Source organism: Lycium barbarum, chromosome 12 (assembly GCF_019175385.1).
Source record: "Lycium barbarum isolate Lr01 chromosome 12, ASM1917538v2, whole genome shotgun sequence".
In the NCBI taxonomy this organism is placed as follows: domain Eukaryota; kingdom Viridiplantae; phylum Streptophyta; class Magnoliopsida; order Solanales; family Solanaceae; genus Lycium; species Lycium barbarum.
The window spans coordinates 74,038,812-74,047,513 of NC_083348.1; positions in this window are offsets into that span (position 1 = coordinate 74,038,812).

An 8,702-nucleotide genomic window follows, 5' to 3' on the forward strand; every position below is an offset into this window, starting at 1 on the left:
TCTTCCTCGTTTCGCTTTCATGTATTTTTAACGACATTACTTTAATCTGATTGTTCTTGACAATCATCCACCCAGCACTGATTAACATAAAAATCGAGTTTAGTTCCCTTTCATTTATATTCGTTACTTTACTTTTGCATCTTTGTAATTATCATTTGTTTATGAGTGTTTTTTATCACGTTCTCTTTTATTTTATTGTTATCACATTTCTTCATACAATAATAATTACTACGCCTAGATCCTAAAAAAGTTGGGATCGTTTATATAAGTGTTCATTGCCATATTTCATCATTTAAATTCAACTATTGTCATCATCATACCAAATAAAATAAAAATAAAAATAAAAATAAGTTAAGTATATATAAAATAATACTCCTAATAATTATAATAATAACAATACTAATAATAATATTAAAAGCTTTGTTCACCAATTATCTCTTGTATTCTTTAAAGGCTTTTCTGTCTTCCTTTATGGCAACTTCCAATAACACTCTTTTTTTTGTCTTTAATAATTATTTGTACCTCCTCATTATACTACCAGAAATTTCCTTCATAATAATTCTAAATTTGTATTTTTCAATGTATTCGAACCAAATGAAGCACGGCTTTTAGAGAGGGGTTCTGCTTTCTTTTGGTATATGATTGATATCTTTGAAACGGAACTTAATGCAACTTTTCTAAAGTTATCTTTTAGTGCTCTTAAACACAAGGGAGCTTGTAGGGGACTCTTGTGGTGCATCATTCTAACTTTTTCTTTCATATTGTTACTGGAAAAAAAAAAAACAATCAGAAGAAAAAGTTAGTGCATTCCTAATTAAGTTGCAACAAAATGATTCTGTTAAAAAGTTTAAATAATCTTTTAATCGAAAGATCACAAGTTCCTACTATGAAAAAAGAAAATACAACATACGCAATAAAATTTGTCATATCCAATTCTCGTGAGCTAATATACTGATAATTCCGTTAAATGAGATTAGCCTCAGTAAATTTGTGACTTAGAGATGATGCATTCGGATATGTAAGCATGCATAAGAAATCAGTGCGTGCAATTAATGACACAAGAATAATTCTACTCTTTTTGAGTCCACAATAAATCTCGATAATTTTCTAGGATCCACTAATTAGTTCATATACCCAGTGCGTTAGAAACAAACCCCCTGAGGTGTTAGCCATCTTTGCACAAGTCTTATGCATATGTGAAAAGTATTAGAATAATTAACATTAATTGATTGCTGTTATAAAATAAAAACTATAAAGTAAATACACAGAAGAAATATGTAGAGAGAATATGTAGAGAGATATCAGATTATCTTACTTCTACTCTTTCAACATTGCATCTGAGCATCCTATTTATAGGAGCAACAGGACATGAGATATTTTGGGATATTTATGGGATATTTTGAGATATTTCCAAATAATGGATATCCACTAATATTGGGATATTTATAACACTCCCCCTTGGATGTCCATTAATAGATGATGCACCTCGTTAAAACCTTATTAAAAAAAAAAACCTGTGGGAAAAAATCTTAATGAAGGAAAAAGAGTGCACATATCTAGAAATACGCTTTGAGAGCTGCCTCATTAAAAACCTTACCAAGAAAACCCAATGGGACAAAACTTGGTTAAGGAAAAAAGAGTACAACGCGTATTTCACTCCCCCTGACGAAGACCAAGATTCAGATGTCGGAGTCTTCGCATTCCAATCTTGAATATCATCTTCTCAAGAGTTGAAGTTGGCAAAGATTTAGTGAACAAATCTGCAGGATTGTCACTTGAACGGATTTGTTGCACATCAATATCACCATTCTTCTGGAGATCATGTGTGAAAAATAACTTTGGTGAAATGTGTTTTGTTCTATCTCCTTTTATAAAACCTCCTTTTAATTGAGCTATGCATGCAGCATTATCTTCATATAATAATGTGGGTATTGTTGTATCACACTTCAAGCCACATCTTTCTCTGATGAAATGTATCACTGATCTCAACCACATACATTCTCTACTTGCTTCATGAATAGCGATTATCTCAGCATGATTTGAAGAAGTAGCAACAATTGACTGCTTGGTCGATCGCCATGACATAGCAGTACCTCCGCATGTAAACAGATAGCCCGTTTGAGATCGAGCTTTATGTGGATCAGATAAATAACCTGCATCTGCATAACCAACAAGATCTGTACTACCTTTGTTAGTATAAAACAGACCCATATCGCTAGTTCCCTTCAGATATCGCAATCTATGCTTAATCCCGTTCCAATGCCTCCGTGTAGGAAAAGAGCTATATCTTGCTAGCAAATTAACAGAAAATGCTATGTCTGGTCTTGTAGCATTAGCAAGATACATAAGTGCGCCTATTGCACTAAGATATGGTACTTCAAGACCAAGTAGCTCTTCGTTTTCTTCCTGAGGTCGGAACGGATCTTTGCTCACTTCAAGTGAGCGAACAACCATAGGAGTACTTAAAGGATGAGAATTGTCCATGTAAAACCGATTTAAAACTTTCTCAATATAGGCAGATTGATGGATAAAGACCCCTTTTGCGAAATGTTCAATTTGCAGACCAAGACAGAGTTTTGTCTTTCCTAGAGATCTTTCATCTCAAATTCTTTCTTCAAATATTCAATCGCCTTTTGGAGCTCTTCTGGAGTTCCAATGAGGTTTATGTCATCAACATAAACAGCAAGTATTATGAACCCTGATTTTGTTTTCTTAATAAAAACACATGGACAAATGGCATCATTTATATATCCTTCATTTATCAAGTACTCACTTAGGCGATTATACCACATACGCCCTGATTGTTTTAAACCATATAATGATCTTTGTAATCTGATTGAATACATTTCCCGAGACTTTAAACCAAATGCTTCAGGCATTTTATATCCTTCAGGAATTTTCATATAAATTTCATCAAGTAAGCCACATAGGCCGTGACAGCATCCATCAGTATAAATAATGTGACATCTTCTGTTGTTTGGACTGCTGGCCCAATAAACATTACATCTACCATAATGATCTTTGTAATCTGATTGAATACATTTCCCGAGACTTTAAACCAAATGCTTCAGGCATTTTATATCCTTCAGGAATTTTCATATAAATTTCATCAAGTAAGCCACATAGGCCGTGACAGCATCCATCAGTATAAATAATGTGACATCTTCTGTTGTTTGGACTGCTGGCCCAATAAACATTACGTCTACCAAGATGCATCATTTTACTTGGTAATTATTCTACGTCAACATGCTTTAAGAGACATAGAAATCAAATCCTCACAACCTTATACAATATTGCGCGCTATATTGTATATTGTCGAGAAGATATCATGTTGTATCGGTTCGCAATTCGACATAACTTACTGAGATCTCATCACTTCATTATTTTCAGGTACCTGAACCTCCCATAAGGTTTATGAAGTGTTATGTCGTAGCTCTTCAAGAGCACATTGCCTCCTTATTATGATCATTTGCTCCTCCCTTTTTCAAGGATTATTATATTTGGAACCGATTGGTCTACCATGCTCCATGCACGCTGTAGACTTTGTCCTTCAGGGACATTAAGAGCATATTTTGCAGATGAAATATGAAATAGTTGGGTCAGGAGGCATCCAATGCCAAACCAACTTAGATATAAACCATCATTATCAAGATGATTGTCTTGATTACATATTCTGAAAATTGTGCTTCCAACTCAATTATTTTGAGCAAGCAACTTTGTAAATGTCAAACTGCCAGTTGACAATAAACATACATGTGACCGTCTCATAGATGCATCTATTTAAGACATCACATTGCAGGTGAAGGGGCCCACACTCACCTTTTATATTTTTCAGAATTTTGGGGATTCAGTCCCAACATTAGCTGGTGTAATCAACTTATCATGAGAACAAGCAACACAAACAAATTCTTGAAGAATCTTCTAGTTCTTCAATATGTTTTTAATACTCAATTAGCACATCAGATTTAAATCAGGACGATCAAAATGGTCTTGTCAACTGATAAAATTATCTGTACCCGTAAACTTCAAGTTTACTATGACGAGTGCTATTTCTTTTAATAAACTTCTGGTTTACTATTGCATGAAATTTTATGTCAAAACTTCTGGTTTATTGTGACATGCGATCTCATCATGCTCGGGTAACGCTTTACACACGTGACCCTACCCGTAATAAGTTGGAGATATTCAATCTTCCAATCATCTGTAGTCTCAATATGATGACCATTTTTCTCGCTAGTAAACTTCAGGTTTACTATAATTTATTTTCCGATCGAAATAATTATGATCTGAGATGAATGGTACTATCATATATAAGCTCTTCGAGAGACATTAATTTGTTCACCATAATCATATATTATTTGGACACTGCTAGTGTCATGATACTTGTAAATAAATAATTAGCTCTTCTGGAGCCTTTGATCATTAATTTCTATTACCAAAAATTGTATTAATATTTCCCCTTTTTCTACGCAAGTAAGAAAAGTATTTCTCATTTTTGAATATAGCATGCGTTGTTCTACTATCAATTACACAAATATCTTCATGATTGGTCATTGATCCAAATAATATTTGAGGATTTTCCATATATTCTTCAAAACGAAAGAATAGGCAAAGTAAACATCGAAGTAGATATTTTGATTAGACAAAGTATTACACACACTTTATTACATATATATGGAAACATAACCACAATAGCTAATACAAACGACATGTATGAAATATCTAAGTTAATACAGATCCATCACCGATCAGATGATCTATTTTCCTTCAGGGAATTCAAAGAAATCTGCCACATCTAGATGCATAGGCTCAACATTATCTTCAGAAATAAAATTTGCTTCGGCATCCTTTTCTGCCCTTTTGAGGGAGGCTTGATATAGCTCAACAAGGTGCTTTGGCGTACGACAGGTACGTGACCAGTGCCCTTTTCCTCCACATCGGAAGCAATTATTTTCTGAATTTTTCTTTTGCACAACTTCATGCTTTTCATCCTTCCTTTTACACTGCTGGTGGTCAAGGGTATTATATGGTGCAAAACGAGAATCATGATTAAAATCCCTTCCTCGACCACGACCATGACCACGACTGGGGCCACGACCTCTTCCACGCCTAGAATGGCCAAAATTTGCCTCATTCACTTCAGGGAATGGGGCAGTACCAGTGGGTCGGCTTTCATGATTTTTCATCAGTAATTCATTATGTTGTTCAGCCACTAGAAGATGTGAGATTAGATCAGAATATTTTTTGAACTTCATCTCTCGGTATTGCTGCTGCAGGAGCATACTCGAGGCAGGAAAAGTGGAGAATGTTTTCTCCAGCATATCAAGATCAGTAATATTTTCACCACATAATTTTAATTGAGAAATAATTTTAAACATAGTAGAATTGTATGCCTTAACAGATTTAAAATCTTGGAAACTTAAATGGAGCCAATCAAAACGTGCTTGTGGAAGTATGACCATCTTCAGGTGATCATATCTATCTTTCAGATCATTCCACAACGTAAGAGGATCTTTAACCGTGAGATATTCCATTTTCAAATTCTCATCAAGATGATGGCGGAGGAATATCATTGCCTTAGCACGGTTTTGGCTTGATGCCTCATTTTTATCTTTGATGGTGTCTTCCAGACCCATCGCATTAAGGTGAATCTCGGCATCAAGAATCCAAGACATATAGCTATTGCTGGATATATCTAAGGCTACAAATTCACGTCTAGAAAGATTTGCCATTAGTAATGGAAAACAAAGAAATCAATACCTTCGAGGCTTGTAAAGTATTTGCTCGAGATGACAGAGTCTCGTGCTGATAACGTGTTATAAAATAAAAACTATAAAGTAAATACACAGAAGAAATATGTAGAGAGAATATGTAGAGAGATATCAGATTATCTTACTTCTACTCTTTCAACATTGCATCTGAGCATCCTATTTATAGGAGCAACAGGACATGGGATATTTTGGGATATTTATGGGATATTTTGAGATATTTCCAAATAATGAATATCCACTAATATTGGGATATTTATAACAATTGCAGATTTATTAGCCTGGTGCCCTGGTCTTATATAAATATCTAGAGTCGTCAAAATAAATTTGCTTCCCGGGGCTCGTCCAACCTTAACCTAACCTTCTAATTAGTAGCTCAAATATTTTAAATAAATAATTAGGCTACTGGCTAGCCTCACTTAGCCCTGATCCCAGTTGGGTTGGGTTGGGCTAAAGAATAAAAGGAAAATTTCATAACTACCTAATATAGAAGAATTAATTATTATGTGCAACCAGGTCTCTCTGTTCTAGATTCCTTTTCAATGAATTTCTTATTTTTCTGAGCAGCTTGAGTTTTTGCTTTGCATGCATCTTTATAATGACCTGTTTGACAACAATGAGTGCATAGCCAATTTTCAGAAGTAGTAACATACTTGCCATGTGGATTATAGGGAGATTTAGCTTTTTGAAATCCACACATGACTAAAGTATAGCCAATTTTTTTTCATGACTAAAGTATAGCTAAATTTTTTTTCATGCACTTAAAATGTGTGTGTTTGAAGTGTTTGAAGTGCAGAGAAAAATAAACGCATTTCAGTCATATGCTGTGATTTGTGAATTGTCAATTTCGGACAAAATTTGTTACTCCAAACATTGATTTTGCTACTTCAGTCACGTTGTATGAAATGAAAAATTTACGATTTTTTTTTTTAATTTAGGACACAACTTTTTAAATAATGGTCCTAAAATCAGATACTTGTGCACTTCCGCCTCTTCCTTGCCATTGATAGCTTGTTTATTGGGACAGAAATAAAAGAAAAAAATTGTCCGATTTCTTCAAATGGGTCAGTCTTTAACTCCGGCTCTTCAAATGGCTAGTCTTTTATTTTTGTTCTTTAGCAATTGAATTTATACTTAGCGGGACACAAGTTCTTTAAGGACAAAAGTCAGGCGGAGCATAACTTCTAAGATATTATGACGAAGTATAAATTTATGCTCCGCAAAAAAATTATTTGTTATGGGGGACAAAAATTAAAAGGAATTTTTACTGGTTGTAACTTCTTTTAAGACCTAATTATTAATAATAACTACCCTTTTATTTAATTATCACTAGTAGCTAATTTACTTTTCTAAATTACAATTGGTAGCTATATAAAAAAACATACACAAATACATATATCTTTCTCTATTCCCACTCATTACCCATTTCATATTTTTCATTCTCAAAACCCTAAAAAACTTTCTCTCTCTCCTTCTCTCATCTGCGCCGCCATAACCACCACCACGGCGTGCGCCGCCGCTGCCCCTGCCCCCACTTGATAGGCTACGGAAACCCTCAGATCTTGAGGTTAAGGGATTTATGAACAAACAGATCTTCGCCACCATCGTCATCAGATGATTCCAACCGTAGTAGACGTTATCGACCATACTAGAACGGTCAAATATTGTAGTCGATGGTACTTGTTTCTTGAATTGAACGCCCGACCAGTAACCCAGGACATATGTTTCCTACTTCCTCTTTATTTACAAAAAAAAAAAAAAAAAATGTTAGACCAATCTCAACAACTTAGTGTGCATCGTAACTAAACAAGGATGTTTGAGATGCATTGGGCATTCCATAATCTTTTTTTCTGCTGGACTTTTAGTTCATAAATTGCTTCTCTAGTGTTAGGGTGAATGTTCGTGAAATGTTTGAACAGTGTTCTCAAATACACAGAAATTTGAATGTATTTGGCTTTATATGTAATTTGAATGTACACAATGTATTTGAAATTTTGTTAAAATTCATTCAAATAAGTGAATATATGAACAGTGCTCTCAAATACACAGAAATTTGAATGCATTTGGCTTCATATGTAGTTTGAAAGTACACAATGTTTTTTATTGTTATTGATTAGATATGTATCTGAAGCCCTTCAAATACACGCGTCCAAATATATAAAATCATTGTTACTGATTAGTCATGTATTTGAAGGCCATCAAATACACGCAAAAAAATACATAATTTTAGCAAAGCATTGTTATAAATGATAATATTTAAAAGGATAGCTACAAATTGTAGAAAGCTACAATAAAGTAGTCATTTGAGTAATTTTACCAAATTAAAATCCAGCACAAAATCCCTTAAGTGCCAATGACCCAAATAAAAGCTTTGCAAATGAGTCTAGGCCGCTGGATCAGCTCTATAATTGCAAGCCCAACAAAATAAACGCTGTATCCCCAACCCTATCTTTTGCCATGAAATCTTGTTTAAGGATGGCGTATTGACAAAAATAATGGGTCATTTGCACGATTGGCCGTCAAAGGCACTGATCTTTAATTTTCGTCCCTCAAATTGGTGGTCTTTAATTTTTATCATCCGCTAATTTTTTTTTTATTTCGTGTTCGAATCCCCGCTCAGTCAATTTTTTTTTTTAAAATCGCAAAGTAGAATTTGAATTCGCAAAGCAAGATTTTGCATATAAAATTTTATCTACCTCATGCAGAGTTTCAAAGGTAGAGTTTTGCCTTCACTTGCCTTAAGGCATAAGATAAAACTCGCTTTAAGGCATTTATTTATTTAGTTAGTTGTAATTTTACAAATCTCTGCCTTAAGGTCTAACTTTTGTCCGAATAGGCCTAACTTTGCTACAAACCTCTGCCATGTGATTTTTTTTTACTGAGCTGAGTTCAAACTCAGAACCTCAACGTATTAGACGAAAGACAAAAATTAAA